Source organism: Gorilla gorilla, chromosome 5 (genome assembly GCF_029281585.2).
Source record: "Gorilla gorilla gorilla isolate KB3781 chromosome 5, NHGRI_mGorGor1-v2.1_pri, whole genome shotgun sequence".
Classification (NCBI taxonomy): domain Eukaryota; kingdom Metazoa; phylum Chordata; class Mammalia; order Primates; family Hominidae; genus Gorilla; species Gorilla gorilla.
In genome coordinates, this window is record NC_073229.2 from 90,179,286 (window position 1) to 90,189,165 (window position 9,880).

Here is a 9,880-nt window from a genome sequence, read left to right on the forward strand (position 1 = left end):
TTGATAGTTGGATAATAATATGTCTTCCTGTACTCTTAATTGTATCAAATCTGATGTTCACCTTTGATCTTCCTTTACTGGAATATGTATGCCTTTCTTTAGGGCTGAAAAGTTTCTTACTATAAGCTTTCTACCCCTTTGTCTTTTTCTATTCCCTCTTAAACTTCAATGACTCAAAAATTTGCTCTTTTCATGCTGTCCTGTAAATCTTGCAGGATTTCTTCATTTTTTTCTTTTTTCCCATGACTGTATATTTTCATATAACCTATCTTTGAGTTCACAGATTCATTTTTCTGCTTGATCAATTCTGCTGATGATGCTCTCTATTAAATTTCTTACTTCATTATATTTTTTAGTTTTAGGATTTGTTTTATTTCACTTTTAATTTTTATTTTATTCTGTCTATTAAATTCTTTATTCTGTTCCTTTATGGTTTTCCTCATTTTTTTGTATTATTTCTCTTTGTTTTCTTAAAGTTTTCTGAACTTCCTTAAATGGCTATTTTGACATTTTGGGGGGCAGTTCATACATCTCCATCAACTGAGGGTTGGCCACTGACAATTTGTTTTGTTTATTTGGTGACATCATATTTCTCTGATTGTTTCTGATCCTTGTGCTTATTCATTGATGTCTGCACATTGAAAAAATTCCAGTCTTTGCAGTCTGGATTTATCTAAAAATGTTCTTCAACATTAAGTCTGTCCAGAGATACTGAGCTGGTCAGCTAATGTGATCACTAAGCCTGTAACAACTGCAGCAGTTGCAATGCTAGAGATGAATTAAGCATAAGATTTCCATGGGTAGTGCAGTGTTAGGCTGTAATCCTGTGGACATCAGGGCTGGTGCTGTGCTGGGGTGCATCCGAAGTCCACAGCCACTGAGGCTAGTGCAATAATGGGGCACACATGAAGTCAGTAGCATCCGAGGGCTGCCTCCTGTAAAGTTTTTCCAGAAGTCAAGCCTTCTGTAGTTAGCCAGCAGTGATTTGAGCCAGAGACCAAATTTGTTTTAAGGGGGCTACAGGTTCTTGCCTGGCACTGGGGCAGATCAGGAGGCTCAGTCCACAGTACTGGCATGGATTGAGGGGATTTAGGGTTCTTCCTGGTACTAGGTTTTAGTATGATGGCCTCAGTATACCAAGACAAAGTCCTATGCTCACTTTCTTCTCTTTTTTCCAATAAGACAGTATATTTTTCACTTTGTGCTTCCTGGAGTTGAGAGAGGAATGACGTGGATAAGGTAATACGTTTTTTCTCCCCTATTCAATGCATCTTTTCTTATTATTATGCCGAAACAATGCCTATGATCTTTCCCCTCACTTCCTTAGCTCTTCTGAAGATACTTTTGCATGTGGATAACTGTTCAAATTTATGTTACTGTAGAAGAACAATCATGGGGTTGTCCTATTTTTCCATTTGCTCTGCCCTCTTACCAATGAAAAATAGATTAAAAATGCCTGACTAGAGATTAAAGTTCCTATTACTTTCCATATAATATAACTTAAAATAGGCCTATGCCAAGATATATGCTAGCGTTCACCAGTTTTAACTTTTTATTTAAACATCTTCCTCTATGTTTTCAAAAGTATTTTTTTACTTCTTTGCTAGACTTCTTTGTTTTCTCAAAGCTTAGATCATTTACACTTCTGATATGTTGTCTTTATTTTCCTGATTCTGAGAAGCCTCCTGTGCGCCTACTTTAACATTAGGCCCAGGAATTTTAGTAAAAGTTACTTTTATACTTTTCTTTTGCTAATTGTGTGGACTTTGGTAACATTTAATGAGACAGAGGTGATAGAAAAAGAAATAGGATTTGGGAGAGCTCTATATTTTATGCAGAGGTTCTAGAGTATTTTATGACCTATTACCACAAAATTAGTTCTTTGATTGCACAGGTTTATACCTCCATAGAGGTATCTCCACTTGGGAGTTAGATTCAAGAATTATCAGCAGAACTGAAGATATGGAGGTTGAGGGGAGGAATGTACCATGAAAAAAAGGGACTTAGGATGGCCACAGGAAGCACTCCCAGTGAAAAACTGGCAAAGGAAGAGTTTGCAAAACGACAAGACAGATTATAGGCAGAAAACCAAGACGCCTACAGAAGACATATACATAATGAAATACTATTCAACCATAGAAAAGCAGGAAATTCTGTTATTTGTAATGGCTTGAATTAACCTGGAGGATATTTTGTTAAATAAGTCATAAACAGACAATACTGCATTATCTCACTCGTATGTGAAATCTAAAAATGTTGAACTCATAGAAGCAGAGAGTACAATGGTGGTAAACGGGCTAGGATGGCTGGAGAGGGGAAATACTGGGGAGATGATGATCAAAGGATACAACATTTTAGTTAAATATAAGGAATAAGTTGAAAAAGTATATTGCACAGCATGGTGACTATAAGTCATAATGTGTTACTGAAAAATGTTTAAACAATGGTTGTAAAGGGTCCTCATCACATGAAAGAATAACTGTGTGAGGTAATTCATATGTTAATAACTATAATTAGTCATTCTGCAATGAATAAATCCTCAAAACATCATGTATATGGAAAACTCATACAATGTTATCCATCAGTATAAAAAGAAAGAAAGAGAAGAATGAAGGTAGGAAGAAAAAGAAAATAAGGAGGGAAGGAAGGAATAAATGATGGGTATTGGGCATTTCTGAATAAAGGAAAATGTCTCAAAATAAAATTCTGTTCATGAATCAAAATATGTGTTTTGTAAGAGGGATGTCTTTGGGAACCATACGTTTGCTTTAATCATACTGATTTAACAGGCTGTTTCACGTGATGTGATAGAGTGCAAATAAAATTAATGGCTGTAGATGTTTGACCAAGATGAAGAAATAGAAAATATAAGCAACATCAAAGCTTCTATTATGCATATTTCTTATTATACAGCCATTTTAATTAAAATTACAACAAACCTGGTACTTTAAATTCTATACCAAAACTGAGTTAATAATTCCTTAATCCCTCAAGTGCTTGCTATATATTAAACTCTTAGTAAATAGCTGTTAAATAAATTAATAGATTTTTGACATAACAAACTATTTGCCAACATATATTAGCACCTGGTGTATTACCTAGAAAATAATAAATGCTTGATAATATTTGTTGAATTAATTCATGTTAGAAATCAGTATTAGCAAGAGGTCTCCAGAGGGACAAAACCAATAAGTTATATGTATATATATTAAAGGTATTTTATTAGAATTGGCTCACAAGATTACAAGGTAAAGTCCCACAATAGACTATCTGCAAGCTGGGGAAGGAGAGAAACCCATAGTGCCTAAGTCCAAGTCCAAAAGCCTCAAAATCAAGTAATCTAACAGTGCAGCCCTTTGTCTGCTGCCAAAGGCCCAAGAACCCGCAAGAAGTCACTGGTGCAAGTCCCAGAGTCCAAAGATCGAAGAGCCTGGAATCTGATGTCTAAGGGCAAGAGGAGTGGAAGCAAGCATCTGGCATGGAAAGAAGAAAGAGAGCCAGAATACTCACCAAGTAAATGTATCTCACCTCTTCCACTTGCCTTGTTCTAGCTGCACTGGCGGCCGATTAGATGGTGCCCACCTACATTGAGGGTGGGTCTTCCTCTCCCAGTCTGCCAACTCAAATATCAATCTCAGGCAATGCCCTCATAGACTCACACAGAAGCAATACTTTACCAGCCATCTAGGTATCCCTCAATTCAATCAAGTTGACACCTAATATTATTCATCACAACATATGTGTAATGGATTTACTTTAGCCATCATCTCTAAAGCCATAGTGTTATGCAACTATGTGGTAATCAATTATTTGTATCTCATCCAAAGATATTTCCATTTCCCTGGTTCATTTTATGTTCATCATTTGTAAATCTGACATTCTCTTTAGGGTGTAAATTTTTAATAATGAGCATTGCAAATGGAATTCTACACATTTGCTTAGATGTCATGGAATAGCTGAAGAGAGCCTGGACTTTTAATAGGCAAACTTGCTCCCAAGAGGGTGAAGAGTAAGACAAAAGATGTTTGTGCCTAGTTGTTTCCCTGTGCTTACAAATCAAATGAATCATTCTATCTCCTTAGGAGCAGATTAAATGAAAAAAAAAAAAAAAAAAACAGAGAAAGGCCTGTTGGTATTTTGTGGAAGTTCTGTATCATGGCCTTTGGTTGCCATGATTAGAGGAAGTATCATTCTATAATTTTAAGGAATTTTTAAAATCTTAATAATGAAACAGGAAAGGAAACTGATTCTCTCTTGAAAGCTCCAGAAGGAGTGCAGCACTTCTGGCACCTAGACTTTAGACTTCTGACCTAAACTCACATTGCTTCAAGCCTCTGAATTTATTCAGAGCAATAGGGAACTAATATAATATTCCATTTTGATTTTATAAATCATTGGGTGTGAATCTAAAATATTTTCATAATTGGCAAATCCTGTAACGTGCATGTAATTTTAATCCTGTTGTTGTGTTATTAGGGTCAACAGAGACATTTGTTGTAGTCTCTCTGTTACAGATGCCTACCCTCCTCATTCTTAAGCAGATTCTTTATTTTTAAGAGGCTGTAATGAAACAAAATTATGATGTAAGTTTATTATGTATATTCTCAGTGATAACACTTAACTATAATTTATTAAATAGAACTGATTATGTCTCCAAAAAGAAATTTTAGACTGTCAGAGTATATTTCTTATGGAAGAATAAAAGCATTAATGTTTGATCCAAAACATAATATTACTTCATTTGACTTTGATCAAATGTCAAGAAAGTTATAATATATCTACTCTAATCAGCTTATTTGTTTAACATTTGTTAGACAACTTATTGAAACGGGTTTATTGCTTTGACTAAATTCCTCATATGGTTTGGCTTTGAGTCCAAATCTCATGTCAAATTGTAATCCCCACATGTCAGGAGAGGGACCTGGTGGGAGGTAATTGGATCATGGGAGTGGATTCTCCCTATGCTGTTCTCATGATAGTGAGTGAATTATCACAAGATATGATGGTTTAAGACGTGTAGTACTTCCCCCTTTGCTCTCCCTCCTGACGCCTTGTGAAGAAGGTGTTTGCTGCTTCTTCACCTTCTGCCATGATTGTAAGTTTCCTGAGGCCTCCCCAACCATGCAGAACTCTGAGTCAACTAAACCTCTTTTCTTTATAAATTATCCAGTCTCAGGTAGTACTTTATAGCAGTGTGAAAACAGACTAATACAATTCCCAGTCACTTTATTAAAACAATACACAGAATTGATTTTAAACCTGAGTGAATAATTTAAATAATTATATTTGCATTTTATAGATTTAGTCTTAATATTTTATTTTTTTTGAATAGTCCAAATGTTTTAATAATCTCAATTAATATAAATGTATTAAATTTCCCAGAGCTGGTTTGATTAAGGAAAATAGAAGTCAATTATAGAGGATATGAGAAAAAGTAAAGTATTTCAGTTATAAAAGGCAGAACTCAACAATAGTCATGTAATGCTTACATTTCAGGAACTGATTAAATGAACAATAAGATAGGAATGTAGAAGGCAGAAAGTTTGAACAATTAACAAGCTAAATCCAAAAAAGCCTGTACCCAAAACAGGCAAAGCACCCCTCTACCCACCCAAAACTCATAGAATATTTACAAATATTGACCATATAATTCCATAAAGTAGAAACCATACAGGGTATATTATATCTCCTTAGAAATTTTAAATACACTTGGAATCTGAAATACCCATTAAAAATAAACAATAGTCACCATAGCTAAAGACTGTCAGACATACAGCCAAGGGAGTACTCAGGAGTATTTTCAGTCCTAAATACATTTATTATCAGGAAACAAGAAAAATGGAAAATAAAACTGTTTATATAATATACCTTAAGGCAGTGTGGGGATCAACAACATCCCTGGAGATATGGTCATCAATGAAAGTAGTCCAGGAGTCCGTGAATTCATTTATTAACCATAAGCCTATAAAATGTGTATGCTAACTAGTAATAAAAGTACAAACTGTGTTATATTTTAGAATATCAACCCAGTTGTAACACTAGTTACTTCATCCTGAGTTGGTTGGGAATCACATCTTTGAATATATCAAAATTAAACTGAGTTCCTTGAAGTCAGACATGGCCTTATTTATTTGTATACCTTTAATATAGGCACAATAGAGGTACACAGAGTAAGCACTCAACAGTGTTATATGAATTGAATTAGTTAATGTATGAGGCAGATAATTTCCCAAAATATGGGGCTCACTGGAGGAGTAGGGTGAAACAGAATAAACAGATCTGTATGGTGGGTACAAGGCTGGAAAACACTGGCTAAACATGAATCTTCATCTCAGGTCTGTGACGTCACTAGGGTCACATGCCAGGTGTTCCAAGATTCTGGAGAGGATTTTACCAACATGGAGGAGCTATCAGCTTTCTTACCTTTCTTCCTTGACAGCAAGATTCATGAACTTCAGTAATCACAATGTTAAGAAAAGTTAATCTTCAACTGTAACAGACTAATTTTTTAAAAGTTTAGTCCCTTTTAGCTGTATGTCAAAAGGGCAGACCAATAGCTACAGCTAGTACAATGACTAGAACACAAGCTCAAATTCCCTGGTATTATAGGAGACAAAAAGATCTCACTAGCTTTCATTTACAATTTTTAAAAAGCTCCAATTAAGTACTTCAATTGTATCTAAACATAAACAGAGGCCCCATCTGTATTAATATTTTAAACATTCAATATTTGAGGTATGTAAGTCGTGCTAGTAGGTGAATTTAAACATGTCTTAAATAAGGAATATTTACATTTTGAAATCTCCTGATTGTATTAATTTGATCTGGTTTATTTTTAAAATATTCCCCCTTGCTACAGAACATCTTCCTTTTCTGCATTAAAAACAAAATGGCTGTATTTCTCTGCCCAACTTTGCTTAGCTGAATCAATCCTTTTAAAAGCTTTCTTCTTTACTGCTAAACCTATCTTCAATTCTTAACTGACACATCAGTCATTTTTACATGAGAACAATACATTAAAATAAATACAAAGAAAAAATTCTCCCAGCAAATACTAGATTCGATCCCAACAATACAGACACAGTCTTAAAAAATCAGTTATGTGTTTATTTGCATAGAACCAAAGGAAAGACTTAAAATTCCAACACATATCCTACAAGGTTTACAATTTAATTAAAAATCCAGTTTTGAGGGAAAAAAGGGTTTTGGTTTTCCTCTACTAACGAGGATGATACTGTTTCACATGCTTCAGTTATGTATGCTGAAACACCAGACGCCTATACATCTTTACTTTTTGCAGAATTAGTATCCAGTCCAAAAAAGTCTTTTTTGATGATGTACCGAACACACTGCAAAACCACATTTCTTTCGTGTCGAATGTCCGGAGCTAGAAGCATTTCCAAGAGATATGGATGGTGTGTTCTTGGTTCGAATAACGTTTGATAGTTGTGATAATCTTTTTTTCTCTTAGGGTTTGTCTTTTCAAAACTTTTCTTTAGGTTCTCACTCTTGGCTTCTGAAAAATTTCTAACAGTTGCTTTAACATCTTGACTTGGACTCTTAGGAGCACTGCTATCAAGAACCTGGTTTTCTGCCAAAACGTCTGCTTCAGTCTTGATGGGAGTTTCTTCTGGCTCACTCTCTGACCCTGAAAGACTGCCATAGCTACTCATTAGTGAGCATAGGGCTGGTGTCACTTCCTTGGGTATCACAGAGTGTTGTGGTTTCTCCTCCTTATCAGACTCAGAATCACTGTTTATCAAAACACCAAGAGGATCTGCATTTGCCTAAGGTGGACCTTCTGGCTTCAAATCACACAAGTGATTGCCTGATCCAGTGACTGCTCTCTGTCTAGAATTGTCGTTTTTCCATTTGTGATTCTCGCCAGGACTTCTGATCTTTGCCATTTGTGAATGTCTGGACATCCCCTTCATCTTGCCATATTGTGTTGTGGTCAATACTGCTCCTCTCTTCTCCTTTTCAAGTTTTAACTTCTTCTTCCTTTCAATATTGGCCAGAGTTGGCTAGTTTTTCCTTCTTTCTTCCCTCCACTGTGCAATTTCCTCTGGAGTGTCTAACTTGATCTTCATGCCAGGAGCATGCATATTTCTCCAATGGAACTGGACAGTCTTCTCGTGTGCAGTAAAAGAGCAGTCTACTTCAGGGCATTTTGTATGTTCAGACGTGTTTGTCATACTTTTCTTGATTTTTAAAACCACGATCACAGGTATCAGAAAAAAAGTGAAAAACTGGTCCCTTTCTTTTCTTTTTTTTTCTGTTTTCTACTGGGAGGTAAGCTGAAGTCTGTGAATTTTGCATCATACTTTCGTGGATAATAAGAATTTTTAACTGAAGGGTTGAAGGACTTCTGATGCCGAGGAAACCTATCAGAAGACTGTCTCCAATACCACAATGTGGAAGCATGGAAATTCCAAGGCTGGCCGCTGGGTTGAGGCTGAGAATCAAGAGGGGACTGGGCGCCGAAGGGGGGTTGCGTCCCGGGAAGAAGCTGGGCGTCGAAGGGGGGCAGAGCCACAGGGAGAGACTGGGCCTCTATGGGGGGCTGCGACTCAGAGGAAGGCTTTGACCAGGCTGCGGGAAGCGAGGACGTAAGTGGTGGTGGCGGTGGCGGCAGAATTTCCCAGAACATCCAGCTGTCCCACGGCGGGGCAGTGTCGGTCAGGGGCCCTAACGTGGGAGTCAGCTCGGGAGACGCACGCCACCCGATAGGAGTCGCGAAATCACTAGTCGGCTCAGCCATACCACCGGCCGGGTCCGGAGTCTAGCACGCAACTGTCTAGTCTTAATATTTTAGAAAGGAGAACTTATCAAAATGAAATCTGGATAATTTATAAGCTCAAATAAATATATTCAAGAGGTTCAGTTATTGACGAGTTATTTATATTGTTTTAAATACCTCTCAAATATTTTCGTAAAATAAGTGTATACACTGAAATAAGTAGATATTAATCTTATCCATTTATTCAACTTTTATTTGATGAGCACATCATCTGCCCCAGGCACTATTCTAATTGATATAAATAAGCATTTCCTGGGAATGGTACATTTCCTGGGAATGGTACATGTTTTCTCTCAACTCACAGTATAGAAAGGGAGACGTGCATATATCACAAAGTATTGAATGCTACTTGAAATTTCATCAACATTGTATGATAAGAATGACAATATTAAGAGTTACTAACATTAGTACTTACCAATTATAAATGTGCTCCTACCAGATATTAGTATCTTATGTCACTCATTCTTTGCTAAATAAATGCATTATCTCATTAAACCTTTTTAATAATCTTGTCAAAGTAGTATGATTTATTCCATTTTGTAGATGAACAAAATTACACTCATAAAAGTGACATTACTAGGAAATGTTTACACACCTAGAAAGGAATAACAATGGGGTTTGGAGGCAAAACATGAGCTTTCAAAGCCCTAACTTTCAGCTTCAATAACATGTAGCCTCAAATTACAGTTGATCTACAAAGATCAAACTACAGTTGATCTTTTTTGCTGAGAGTATCAAAAAAGAATAAACAATTCTGACTAACAGGGTATATTTGGGTCTTCTGTAATGGAATAGATGGTTTGGAATTTATAATTCAGGCAATGAGAAGTCATTGGAATATTTCAAATAAGAATCAGACCTAATTGAACATTTTAATTAAATAAAGATTATCTTATATAATACCATGTCACATTGTATTTTGTCATATTATGTCATATCAGAAGGCATTAGAGAAATAATTCATAAAACAGAGGGAAAGGAAGGACAGAGAAGCATGTTGACAGTGACAGCTGATGGACAGAATAGCAATAGGCATATTGCTAGCACAAAGTCACAGCCAAAGAATAATGGAGTTACTCT

The 9,880-nt window shown here is 36.0% G+C and overlaps 1 pseudogene; it reads right to left on the minus strand.

Annotated features, from left to right (window-relative positions):
• Positions 1-6,710: 6,710 nt before the first annotated feature.
• On the minus strand, positions 6,711-8,871 carry LOC101125935 (FMR1-interacting protein NUFIP1-like; annotated as a pseudogene).
• Positions 8,872-9,880: the final 1,009 nt, after the last annotated feature.